The sequence below is a fragment of the Panthera tigris genome, chromosome A2 (assembly GCF_018350195.1).
Source record: "Panthera tigris isolate Pti1 chromosome A2, P.tigris_Pti1_mat1.1, whole genome shotgun sequence".
Lineage (NCBI taxonomy): Eukaryota > Metazoa > Chordata > Mammalia > Carnivora > Felidae > Panthera > Panthera tigris.
The window spans coordinates 127490113-127503787 of record NC_056661.1 but is presented as its reverse complement, the minus strand read 5'-3'; the positions used below and the strand labels follow the sequence as shown (position 1 = coordinate 127503787).

At 38.5% G+C, this 13675-nt stretch overlaps 1 long non-coding RNA gene across 1 annotated transcript in view; it reads right to left on the bottom strand.

Moving 5' to 3' along the window:
* LOC122234299 overlaps positions 1-7002 on the bottom strand; it is an 83356-nt gene extending 76354 nt beyond the window's left edge. Inside the window, exon 1 of the long non-coding RNA XR_006212066.1 lies at positions 6968-7002. This is a non-coding gene — a long non-coding RNA (uncharacterized LOC122234299). The remainder of the gene's footprint in view (positions 1-6967) is intronic.
* Positions 7003-13675: the final 6673 nt, after the last annotated feature.

Here is a 13675-nt window from a genome sequence, read left to right as displayed (position 1 = left end):
TGGTACTCATATATCTTTTGTTCCAATGAACTCTAGAAGTACATACACCTTTTGTTCAACTCATCTACCAGCCACTGCCTAAATCATGTATAATCCTTCTACTTTTCAGGAGGAAGCCAGACAGATACCCACTATTCAATACTGTAGATTACATTATTAAACTTTCTCAATAGTTTTGTTAAAGGTCTATTCACCAAGCTTGATTATTCCTACCTTTACCCTATAGGTCTCAGAGTATAGTTGTCTCCAAAGTAATAATCTTCTTTCTAACCCCACCCTTCTTCATTTCAGTAACATAAAAATAATTTCAGGGTTGCATAATACAGTTCAATTATTTATTTTGAAAACTTCCATGTTGGAAGTACTCTAAACTGATACCTGGTCTCTTTCAACTTACTGTTCTGTTAAAAATTATCCCAGAGGGCTGAAGAGAGACACATGTTGAGGCAATCTCACAGTGCTGGGCTGGATGGTCATTGAAACATGATGGTGAATGGAAAGTGGCCAAAAGAATTAAGATTAGTAAATATCATGATTAAAAAAAAATGAACCTCTGGGCAAATATTTTGATTAATATTTAGGCAATAAAATAATGAGAATAAAGGACCAAAGTGGTTTACTCTCACAAAAACAAATGTGTTCATACATACTGATCTAAACACAAATATTTGCAAATAAAAACAGTTATAGTTACATCATAAGATTAGTAGGCATTTGGTAATTTCATTGGTATCATAAATTTTCAGATTAGGCTTGATTTATGAGCTGAAAAACAGTGGTAGGAGATATTTAATTGAATAGTATTAATAAAAAACGTTAGTTATTAATTATGTGAGTATAGAAGAAAGTCATCCATGGAATACTTTAATACTCTTTCCTAGTCAACATTTTAATTGATGACTTACATAAAAAACGAAATGTGCAAACACCACATTAATATGTTAATATATTTTCTTTCATATAAAATGTAACTTGCTTCACAACTAAACTACCAATTAAAATCAATTTTTCATCATTTGTTGTTTTGTCCTTGATCTTCGACTTACAATTTAAGACAGCAAATTACCTTAAACAGCAATTGTATACTGATTAGTTTCACACACATTATTTGATTAGTCCATATTAATAGCCTGTATTTCTCAAACATTTTGGAAATCAAAGGTTTAGCTCAATTATGCAGCAACAAGTCTAAATGTCTGGTGTGTGGTAATCAAGATTAATAAAAATGAAACCTTGAAAATGAACCATGTATTTTAATGAAACATGTTCCTTCTGGAATTTAAGGCACATGGTACACTGGAATGCCATGTGACAGAAATTGTGAAGGACAAACCAATAGTAATAGACGAAACTTTTCCCTTTTGTCAGTAAGGTGTTTTTTCAAAGGTGATCTTATTCTAGTAAACTGAAGACTATATGGCATACAGACCACCAAAGCTAGTTAATTTATTTTTATTGCTCTGCTATGAGCAAAACTAAGAACTTTCTTTAACTCCATTTATAAGTTCAGACAAATCTTAGACATTTTTGAAAATTGAGAAAATACTGCTTTACATTGAGATTTTCAGGTGAAAAAAAAAGGGCCACCCTTATTTTCCCTATCTAATTAACATTATTGCACAAGACCATGCATTATCTTTTGATTTTATAGCAATTAAAGAATGATAGGGAAAAGAAGCAAGAGAAAGAGAAAATATAAAAATAAATTTAACAGGCAAAAGTGACAATAAGAGAAAAAGCATAGAAAAGAGAGCATGAAAAGGAAAATGCTCCATTTATTAATAAAAAACTTTAGAAGAACCAAGGGTGGGGGAACAAAACAGAAATGTGTCTTTGCTCTCCCTGTCTCTTAATATCACACCCAAATCATGCACCTGAGACACTGTTTCTTCACAAGACACTCATGTGTTAGATTATGCAGCAACTTATGTTGTTCTTTTAAAGGGTGGTAATTGTGATTTTTAAGGCAACAGACTATATATTCAGTCACATTCTAATCTAAAATGCAGTGTCCAAAACCACCTCACACTGCATACTTTTTGAAAATGGAAGCTTATTATACAGTGAGATCACAGTTCAATTAACAGTGAAAAGTGATATCATTTTAGTCAACATTTTCCATCTATCTATCAAAAGGATATGGCTGTGTGTGTGTCTATATAAATACATATATATATATATATATATATATATATGTTTGTATGGTTGGCATAATCTCATTGCATTACTTAAATGGCAAAAAAAAAAAAGAAAAAGCGAAAACTGTACACATTTCAAAAGTATACTTAGCTCAAGAATAGACATTAGTTAATTTAAATAATTCTTATGTCAGAATATTAGAATATCTCTGGAAATCGTAGCCATGTGACCATAACTCATAGCTGTTACTCTGGGTTAAAGGAGATAATCAGGTAAAAGCCAGTGCACCCTAATGCATAGAACATCATGTAATGCTATAATCTGAGTAAGAGGTGGGAAGAGGGGTCAGCAGGAGGAGTCATGGGGTAAAACAAATTCTAAATATATTTGTAGGCTAACCAAAATAAAATATTTTTTTATTAAACTCTGTTTGACAATAAAGTATTTTATGGAAATTTTACCACTACCAGGGTAAACTAAATAGGAGTACTTCAGCTGGTTAAACAAATAAAGTTATTTTGAATTCCTATTTTTGTGGATTTTGAAAGTTCAAAAAATCTACCCCCAAAATATGCAGAACAATAGAAAAGAATAAAGTATCCAAGTAAGATGCTATGCAAAAGATTAACAGAACGACTGAGAGATTCAAGTTTTTACACGAGAAGATAGTTTGGAAAGCCAAACCTACGATGGGATTAGAGCACAAGGTCTAAATGTCAAAGTTAAATTAAAAGAAATAACTTCAGTAATGTAGTCCAGGTGAAGCAAATGGCTTAGCAGGCAGTAAGAGTGTTTAAAAAATGGGCTTTAAATATCCCAATTCTTAAATTCCCTGAAATAAAAGAATATGGAAACAGTAAGAGCCTGGGTAAGACAGTTAAAATTCATTTCTGCACTTAACTTGGTGATGAGCTTGGGGGTGGGAGAGAATCTATGAACGCACATTCTTTAGTTGATCTACAATTTAATGTAACCTGTTCAGTAACTTTTAGGTTTCTGGCTTTCCAACTTTCAAACTTTTTTGACCAGAAAATACTATTTTTTGCAGAATATAGTCCATGCATTCTTGCACACCTAACACTGAAAAAAAGGTTTCATTAAGTACTGCTTACTGTAATAAGAGAGTGATTCTAGTTTTGATGCTTGACAGCTGGCAGCTTTCATATCTCATCATTCCCCCTTTATCTCTTACCTCAAACCTGGGCAAACAAGAAAGCTCCCTCCTTTAGAGCCAAGAGAGGTAGAGAGAGGTATGGAATTTCCAAACCACTCAAGGCTCTGGCTACTTGTGGGAATCTTTTCCACATCTCCACACCCTAACCACCATAAAACCTCAAACATGGGGCGAGAGCCTGGGCAGCTCAGTTGGTTGAGCATCCAACTTTTGATTTTGGCTCAGGTCATCATCCCAGGGTAGTGGGATCAAGCCCCATGTGGGGATCTGCACTGGGCATGGAGCCTGCTTGAGATTCTCCCTCTCTCTCTCCCCCACCCCCTCCACCCCTCTCTCCTGCTCACATGCTCTCTCTCTAAAATAAAAAATTAAATAAAAAATTAAAAAACATTCTCCTTTTGTGAGCTTCTCAAGTCATTTTTTACCTGCATGGGAGCTGCTCTGCTCTCCACAGAAAGCCTGTCACGTAGTAAGTTTTTCACTTTCTTGGTGCATGTGTGGCATCGTGTCTCCACATCTGAACCAAATTTGAGAGCCATTCTACCTCTTCAGCGTAACCACAACATTTATCTAACTTGTGTGATGAACTTTCCTATTTTCTATTCCATTTCATATTTCACTTAAAATAATACTGATCATAACTTTCTACACTGATTATACAACCGACTTACAGATTTCAGTAGAGAATTCTAGTTTGAGATAAGGAAAGGATAAAAATACTGATTCTAAAGGGTTTTTTGGTCCTTCGATTTTTAACATATTGTATGAGTGGATAATAATAATAGTAAAACCCCTCATTTAAACATATTCCAAGGATGGTATATCCAAGCATATTAAGACTCCTGTTCTACCTCACTTCTGTGACTCAAGCTTTATTATACATATAACGAAGATGATATAGAGTAGTGCTTCTCAAAAGTTCGTGATATACCAATCACCTGATGATCTTATTAAAATGCAGATTTTCAAACAGTAGGACTTGAGTAGGGGCAAAACTTCTGCATGTCTGACTACTGCCCAGATAGTATCAATATTGCTGGTCCACGGCGCACACTTTGAGTTGCAAGGACAAAGATAACAGCTATGAAAATGTCGACATTTGTATCATCATGCCCCCTATTTCTTTGTGCATACATACACACATATCATCTGAATCACTGGAAAAATAAGTTGTAGACATGATACTCTTTTACCCCTTAAATACTTCAGTGTATTCAGTATTCCCAGAAGTCACAAAATTCTCATACATAACCACAATACAATGATTCAATTCAGGAAACTGACATTAAAACAGCACTACTATCTAATTTACATTCCTTATTCAGATTTCAATGGTCCTACTAATGTTCCTTACAGCAAAAGAAACAAATTTCTGATCCAGGATCCGAGACAGGGTCACATGCTGCATTTAGTCGTCATTCCTCATTGGTCTTTAAAACAGTTCATTGGTCTTTCTTTTTTTTTTTTTTTATCATGTCTTTTGACATTTTTGAAGAGTGCAGGTACTTTATTTACAGAATAAATTAAAGTTTCTCTGATGTCATCGCATAATTCAAGTTATACATTTTTGGCCAGGACACCAGAGTAGACGTGCTTTTGGTTCAGGAGGCACATGATACCTATTTATCCTATTATTGGTATAGGTAATTTTGATCACCTGGTTACATTGGTAGCTGATCGGTTTCCCCATGAGACAGTTTTTGTGTTTGCAATTAAGGTGTATCGTGTGGGAAAGTATTGAAGATACTCTGTTTCTTATAAACCTTCCATCCTGTCAATTGAGTAGCTATTGATAACTCTTGTGTAAACAATTATTATTGTGGTGCCAAATGGTAATTTTTTAATTTCATGTTTCCTCCTGCCTAAATTGATATTTTACCATACGCAGCATTTCAAGATGACAATGCAAGAAATTTGAAAATTGTCTTCAATTTCTCACTCTCTCATCAATTATCATACTATCTAGTCACACAGTAACTGCTTGAGAAATGTATAGCACATAAAGACAGCTAAGTCACTACCATTACTATGAAATCAATGTCACATGGAAAAATTTAAATGTCTTTTGTGAAATCACAGGGCAAATATATTTAAAAATAACTACAACAATAAGAAACAAACAAACCAAAAAAACCCATGAAATGTATGGAGTGATTTTACACTATCAGTCACCTAACTGAGAAAACCTGACACTTTGTTGAAGCGGCTAGAGTCTTAGGATCTATAAAACAAGGTTATAATGAGGGGGTTCAAGAGTCTGAATCCTTTTATCCAATTATATCCTGTGCACAGAGTAGCCAGCCTTGTCTACAGTGGGAAGGTCATTAGATGTGCCCAGAGCAATACTTTCCTTCTTAACACTAAACTAAGTGAGAATTGGTTTTACCAAACGTGTGTAATAATTTGTGAAATGCTCAAACCTCCATATCAGTGCCCCTGGAGTTTTTCAAAGAATAAAATATCATACCCAGCTCCTTGTTGGATCAGAAAGAATCTTTGTTGGTTAACTTAAAAGTAAAAATACCTTCCTAACAGATACCCCCAGCCATTGCCAGTGGGAGTATCATTTAAAAGTTACCAGAATGGAATGGATATTCTCTCCTCATCATTACTATCATATACTTTATTGATTTAAAAACCATCCTCAGTGTTTCCTCCAGCAGCTCATATAAAACGGCCACAAAGCTGTAACATCTGCTTGGCAGTATTAGCATAATACATTCAAAAATTGAGTTATCAGAGGCATTCCAGTCTACAGCTGCATTGTTTTTCTTGTTAACGTCCTATAGCTAATGTAATATTTTATCTCTAAAAAACAAAGCTCAGGTTATCTGATTACGTTTGGCACCAAGAAGAATAATGACCTGCATTATCTGAAGACATGAGTGATACATTTGTGCACAGACAGAAAACACTACCAATTATGTACTTATTAGGCAAAACAGTTCTAGATAAAAAACTATTTTTTCATGTATAAAAAGATTTTAGAGATTGAAAATATCAATTTATGGATAATAACCCCATATCCCTACTAGCTGAAGGACCAGAAATTAATATTTTGATGTATGTTGGAGGGACCAAATGGTATATTTCAGGAGAAATCTATGGAATACACATACAATATTTCTACGTTAAAACTCAAACACATCCACGTAAACATACTCAGAAAAAGGATTGCCCCTTTGTGCAAAAGTTAAGCAAGTCTACATATCTCAATGACTACTGAGGGCATTGCTGCAGATAGTAATTCATTTTAGGTGATGATACAGACTTAGCAACAAAAGGTAAAACAGTGCTTTCTATTTTCTGTACAAGAGGGCAAAGGGGGTTATGATAGATTTAGAAGATATTCCTTCAAAATACTTTTAATTTTTAAATATTATACTCCAACATCTGAAAACTATAAACAACCATTTTGTCCAAAAAGAGAATGATTAGGTACACCATTTTTAAAAAAAGAATAAAAAGAATTAAAGTAAGATATCAAAAGAGGTTGCTAATAGATCTTTCTTGTTTCTTTTATTCCTGACTTTCTTGTATTTTCTTAATTTCTGTAATCACCTAAAAGTAGCATCCATAACTCTTACCTCTGATAATTTGGATATTTTATTAGCAATGGGATATAACACAGTAGACAAAACAAAGTCAGTCTACCTTAATTTCCAGAAAACCCCTTCAGTGAAGGAAACTGGCGTAGTGTTCTGTAGAATAGCAGCATATTGCTCTGCTGAAATGATAAAAATATTATAAAATATCTATGAGTAGGTACATTTAAAACCCCACATAGCATTCATAAAAATATACCTGATCATATGCCATGAACTATGAAAACTATGTTTAAAATATACATGATTATATTCCCTTTACTATAAAAACTACATTAGGAATTGAGGTAAAACTGAGGCTTATGTAATTTTGATTTTTTACATTCTTTACTTCCAACAACAACATAAAAAATGAAACAAATTGTCCCAACAGCCTTTATTATTTAATCATTAATAATAAATAAGAAAGAAACAGATAATAAAAACAGAGATAGAAAAAGCCCTGGCCAACCAGAGTTCAGGAGGGAGAAAAAGATGGGTAACTACTTTGTTCTGCTTTCAAAATAGTTATTTTAAATTAATAATTCAGTGCCTGACACTTGTGAGACAGGGTAAGCCTCTGCTATAACTGGAATTTTTTTTTTTTTCAAATAAGCAATAGGCAAAGAGAAAATGTACAAACATTTTATTTGTAGTAAATATAAAGGACAAGATATGTGCAAATAATTCCTAAAATTTGGTAATAAGAAAGTAAGGTGTCTGAATGTTTGTCAAGACACCAAATGTCCTGTTTCTCAAGGCAAAGCAGAAACTGCATTTCAAAACGGAGGAGACTACAACTGAGTTGTAACCTAACCAAAATTACCTAGGAACTAGTTGCTTGTATGTATCTAAGAATTAGAGTCTTACAAACCTACAAAGCTTCTGCTCAGGTCCGAGCCAAAAGGCCTCCTCCAGCCCACGACCTTAAATAACTTTGCTCTAGAGTCTGTATTTCACGACATTCTCTACCACCCTGGCTCCCTCACCCTTCCTTCTGCACGGGAAGTGGGCGGACCCGCCGGAAGTGCGGCGCGCGCTGCAGGCAGGCGGGGCCCATCGGCTCAGCGCAGTCGCAGAAGGCGATGGGCGGGGCTGTGGGAGGACCCAGGATGCCAGAACGCCCCAGCCATGTGGGGAGAGAAATGAGCCCCTACAGGGCAGATCCAGGCGGCACTGAACTGTTCGGAGCCACGGTAGCATAAAGACAGCGCCTCTGAGGGGCACCTGGGTGGCTCAGTCGGTTAAAGGACAGACTTCGGCTCAGGTCATGATCTCACAGTTCGTGAGTTTAAGCCCCACATTGGGCTCTGTGCTGACAGCTTAGAGCCTGGAGCCTGCTCCGGATTGTGTGTCTCCTCTCTCTGTCCCTTCTCCACTCAGGCTTAGTCTCTCTCAAAAATAAATAAACATAAGAAAATAAATATAAAAAAGACAGTGCCTCTGAGCTCAAGTACCAGGTATCTTGGCTGAAGGGCAAAGATCCTGAGTTCTACAAGTTCCTGCAGGAGAATGACCACAGCCGGTTTCACCTCAGCCACCTGGGCAGCTCTGAGGATGATGAGGAGTAGTTTCATTCCCTGCCAAACAGGCTGGGAGAAGTCACTGAGGAGAAGGATGAGGAGGACAAGGACAGAGTCCCCAGAGGACAGAAGGGGAAGATGACTGGTTCTGCCCTCGGTGACCCACGCCATGGTCGAGAGATGGCAGCAGTTGGCAAAGCTACACCTTACTCCAAAGCTGTTCCACGAAGTTACGCAGACGTTCTGAGCACCCAAAGAGACCAGTAAGGTGCTCAGGCCAGGAAATTCCTGGTCCCCGACAGTGCCGTGTTCAATGCTCTGATCACCTCCTACATCAGAGAATTTGGGTGCCCCTAGAAGCTACTGTTTTGAAGGGCTCCAAAGGACAGTGGCAGGGTGCCGCAGCTGTCCCGCCTCCCTGGGGGAAAGCTTCAACTGGACAGCAAGGGCTTACCAGCGCTCAGTCATACAGCTGGTGGCCTGTGTGGCAAAGGCGACAGTAGCAGCGGTTGTCTTCCAGCATGTCAGCAGCTCAATGCTCTACTATCTGACCTTCCCCCCACCCCCGCCCAACCCCCTGCAAGCAGTGCCACATGCTGCTCAAGAGGATGACAAATAGCGGCTGGAAGACTTGAACTTCCCAGAAATAAACAGAAGAAGGTGGAGGACAGGGGGGAATTCGAGGAACTCTTTGACCTGGAAAGTGGCAAAGAGGACAATACCAGGGACTTTCCAGAGAGGGAGGGACAGCTGGGTTTCTGAGAGCTCAGCAGGAGTGGTGGAGGAGGTAGCAGGAGGATGGCAGCAGTAGCTGCTGAGAAGTCAGCTTCTCAGAGGATGGAAGCCCAGATACAGAGGTGTGACTGGACCCCAGAGAGCTATGGTATCTGGCCCAGGGGCCCAAAGACAAGTTGGCGGATCTACATCTCTCAGAGGACTGAAAGCTTCCTGCCTGGGGCCTGCAGGGGCTGCTCTGCAGTGTTTCCACCCCACAGGCAGCCAGGCATGCAGCTTCCTGGCTTGCCCTGAGCCCAGAGACCCTGAAGTCAACACCGATGAAGTAGGGAAAGGGCAGTAGATGGTGGGCAGGGCTTTATTTTTATAGCATAAAAGACCAGAAAGTACTAAGAGCTTTGCCAATCCCTGGAGCAGCTGCCTTGGGGATGGAAACCATAATCATGAAGCCTGCCTACCACTGCATCCCATAGTGTTGGATTAAATACATCAGCCTTGTGGGGGGAATCTGACCCAGAGTGGGGCTCTACCCTGACTCCTTGCCTGGTATCAGGATGCTGAAAACCTCACAAAGAGCAGCCCCCTTTTCAGAAGGAGACACTGGTCATGGCCAAAGACAGCTTGGTTCTTCCTCCCATCTCTTCGCCTACAGTGACCCCCAGAAAATCTTTGGAAACTTGTCCCTTTCCTCTTAAATTACGTGTGGTTTTTTTTTTTTTCTTTTCAAAATATCCTTTTTGCGTCCAAAACCAAAAGGAAAGGAGGGGCCTTTGCATCTGAGTGGCTAGCACTGAAGAGGTTTGGGATCTGAGCCTCCCACCCACCAGCTCAGCAGAGGCTGGGAGGGGTCTACTGTACCTGGAAGCACAGATATGGACCCATTCTCTTTCTTGGGGGAGGCTCAGCCAGTAGGGAGTGCCCCCCACCATAAATGGAAGTGGCTGTTGCTGGAGACAGGGGTTGTTTCCCCAAGATAAGCTCCTGCTCTGGGGTCTGTGGCATTGGTGGCTTCGGTGGCAAAGACACTGGGAAGCTGGCTGTGTAGAGACATGACTCAGGTTCTTGGCCACCTGTGGAGAGATGGGCCTGGGTGAGGGTCTGCCCCACTGATGACCTGAAGCCACAAAGAGGTTCAGTGCTGCCCCTTCCATTGTCTGAAAACCACTACATCTAGCTGGCATTCATCTGGGCCCAGATCTTGAGTGCAGGCCCCATAGTGGTCAGTAAGTGTTCCTTCATCACTTTATGGGGGCAAGGTCTCCCTGTGGATCCCCTCTTCTCTGAAGAGGGAAGGGGTTAGATCCTAAGGGAATAGTGTCTGCCCACACTGTTGGATCCTTTCAGCCCCACAAGGACTGAGTGTCCCTGGGTGGCTCAAGGCTTTCCAGAGAGAGCAGAGCCAAGAAGTGCTTTTTGTGAAGCTTGCAGGAAAAATTTTCAAATGAAAGAAAAAAGTCTTTGTGTCAGTAATATGCCAGTGTTGAAGGCAAAAAGGGTGTGTGTGGGGGGTGGGGGGAAGCACACACAACTGTCCCTCTATCTCCCCACATAGTTTTTAAGGAGAGGAAATTTGGGGTGGGGAGAGGCACTGGGGAAGGTGCTGCCCCATCCATCCCCTCCTATCCAGGGAGAGATCAGAACCATCTGGGGCAAGTATCCCAGCTCTGCCCTAGGGACATGTGCCCCCACCCATACCAGTACATATTCTCCACAGCCCAGCAAGCCCCAACAAAGATGCAGACATCATCCATTGTCCTCTGGCTGACATTCTTGGGGGCTGTGGCCTCCTTCCCATCCATGCAGAATCTCTTGCACCTGGGTTGTGGCCCAGGGGTGGGGGTTTGTTTCTAAGACTCTGGCTGGCTCTTTATTTTGTTCCCACCAATCTGCCTACATTTGCTTGCTCTACTTGTTTAGAGACGTTGGATGATAACTAAAAGATTTTTCTCCCCATGGACACCCTCCTTAAGAACTTTGAGTAGGGAGGAGACTAGGTCTCCTTCTACTCCATGGAGGATTCAAAGCATGGGTGGGGGGAGTGCCCACCCCAGAATATATATAAACAAGGGATATCTTTGCAAATCTCTGTATTAGTGAATATTTGCTATTAGGCATATTGTGTGGCTAACGGTTTGTTAGCACTCTTCATTTTATTTTTACTCCTAACATCAATGTCAGTTGTATTTCTTTTGAGTGTACTTTTTTAAAAATGAATTTTTAAGTTTGTTTTACAATCACAACATAAGCATGATAGCAATAAAATTATGCATACAGAACCAAAAAGCTATGTGGCATTTCAGTTGCTGGGCAGGTAGTTAGGTTTACTCACTAGCTAAATGTGCTTGTCACAAATAATGGGGGGAAATGTTAAATCTGCAAGTGTGCAAAGGTCAAAAAATTAGTCTAGTAAGACCAGCGAGGTGATTATTTTTCTATCTTTTTATTGGATAATTAATTGTCTAAAGACTAAATATATTTCTGGGTACATTGCCTTCTTTTTGAGTCTTGGCCTGTTTTTGTGACAACATTTGGTCCACGGGAATCCATAATGTCTCCCAACTTCTCACAACTAGTATTCTGAATCAGACTCAATTTTCTTATCCAATTTATCACAAATGTCCAACTTCTATGAGAAAGCACTTTACTTTTCCTTGACAGGTTTTATTTCAAACAAGGTTTTACTTATATAAATGTAAAATGTCAGGATTAAGTGATTATTGATAAAACTTCATGTAGAATTTAAAACACTTACTGTAATATAATTATTTGCATCAATAATTTTTTAATCCTATTCTACCAGACTAGTCAAGATACTATGTTTCTTTTTCTCCAAAAAACATATCAAAAGCAATTACCTACAAAATTTTCCCTTGATAATTTGAAAGGATCTTTAAAATGTAAATATTGAATCTTTACCCAAATTATCTTTTAAAAAGGGAATGAGAAAGAGGAGAAATCTAATATGTCATAAGAATATAGCCTCTTGTGTACCACATTCTGGGCTTTTAAGAAGTACCTAATAAAATCCAAACAATACACCCAATGAAGTAGTTATTGTAAGTCATATTTTATAAATTAGTATATGAGAAGAGAGCTTAGGTAATTTGCCAAGCCTCTGTTTGTCTTCATCAAACTTACAGTTTCTTTTGACCATAGATTTTATTTAAAAAAAAAAAAAATTTTTTTAATGTGTATTTATTTTTGAGAGAGAGAGAGAGAGAGAGACAGAGACAGAAAGAGAATGAGAGGGCGGCGGGAGGGGCAAAGAGAGAGGGAGATACAGAATCTGAAGCAGGCTCCAGGCTCTGAGCTGTCAGCATAGAGCCCAATGTAGGGCTCGAACTCACAAACTATGAGATCATGACCTGAGTGAAGTCAGCCACTTAACCAACTAAGCCACCCAGGCGCCCCTAGAATTTACTTTTTGAGATGAACTTGGCTTTAAATCCTACTGCTCTGTTTATACACTGCATTATAAAAGCAACATGTGACTAGGACAAATTACCAGATGCAAACCTCTTAGGCAGTTTGAGAATGAAGGGGAAAAGACTGATAATAAGTGCATCCAACATGTACATTATTTAAATGATGGTGCTAAGTATTCATTCTGCATTAATTGGCTTACCTATTAGTAGATATTTGAAAAGTATTAACATTAAAAGCACAGGTCATTTTAAGTCTTCAATGAAAAGTATTATTGCATCCAATTTTGATATTTAAATGCTCATGCATTAGTGATCTTTTGCACCTGAAAAATCAATCATACCTTTAAAAAACGTGCTTTCATGGTATGAATCTAAATGTTCAAATTCTTACACTTAAGTCCTTTTATCCTTTCAAAGACTAAGTGGGGTGGAGGAGAGGGAAGAACACTGGCTAGAAGTTAGGACACTTTCAATTCCTATTCTGCACTTGCCTCTAACTACAGTGTGAAAAAGGTAATGGAATCTCTCATGGCATTTGTCTTCTCACATATAAACAAATAAGTGAGTGCTATTGTATTTCTAAGTGCTCTTTTGCTTAACACGTTATGTGAAATTATTGAGGCTAAGTAAACGAATATCTTTCTTTGTAGACCAACAATCTACTAAAATGTATATTTGAAAAAATAGGAGCCAATTTCCTTTTTTACTTTACAAAAGGATAAACTAGAGTTCCTTTTTATGTCAACCTCCAGTATAGCCCTTACTTTATTTATAACCTTTGTGATTTAAACACTGTGTGTGTGGGTTTTTTTTTACTATGATAGCTATCCATCAAAATGCACCTGTTCTAGTTATAATGATAATTCTGCCTGTTTTCTTTTGACAAAGAAGCTACATGATATGATTACTAAAATTACCTGGAGAGAAATAGAATCAGATTCTCACATCTTCCTACTATTATTCATGACCTGCTTCATGAATTAAAAGAAGTCACTTATGACATTTTGCTGAAGACTACACTTATTGCACCATTTCCTCTGCTTGGAATATGCTCCATTTCCCCAAAATGAAATACAGTAACAATCCTGTGAAGAC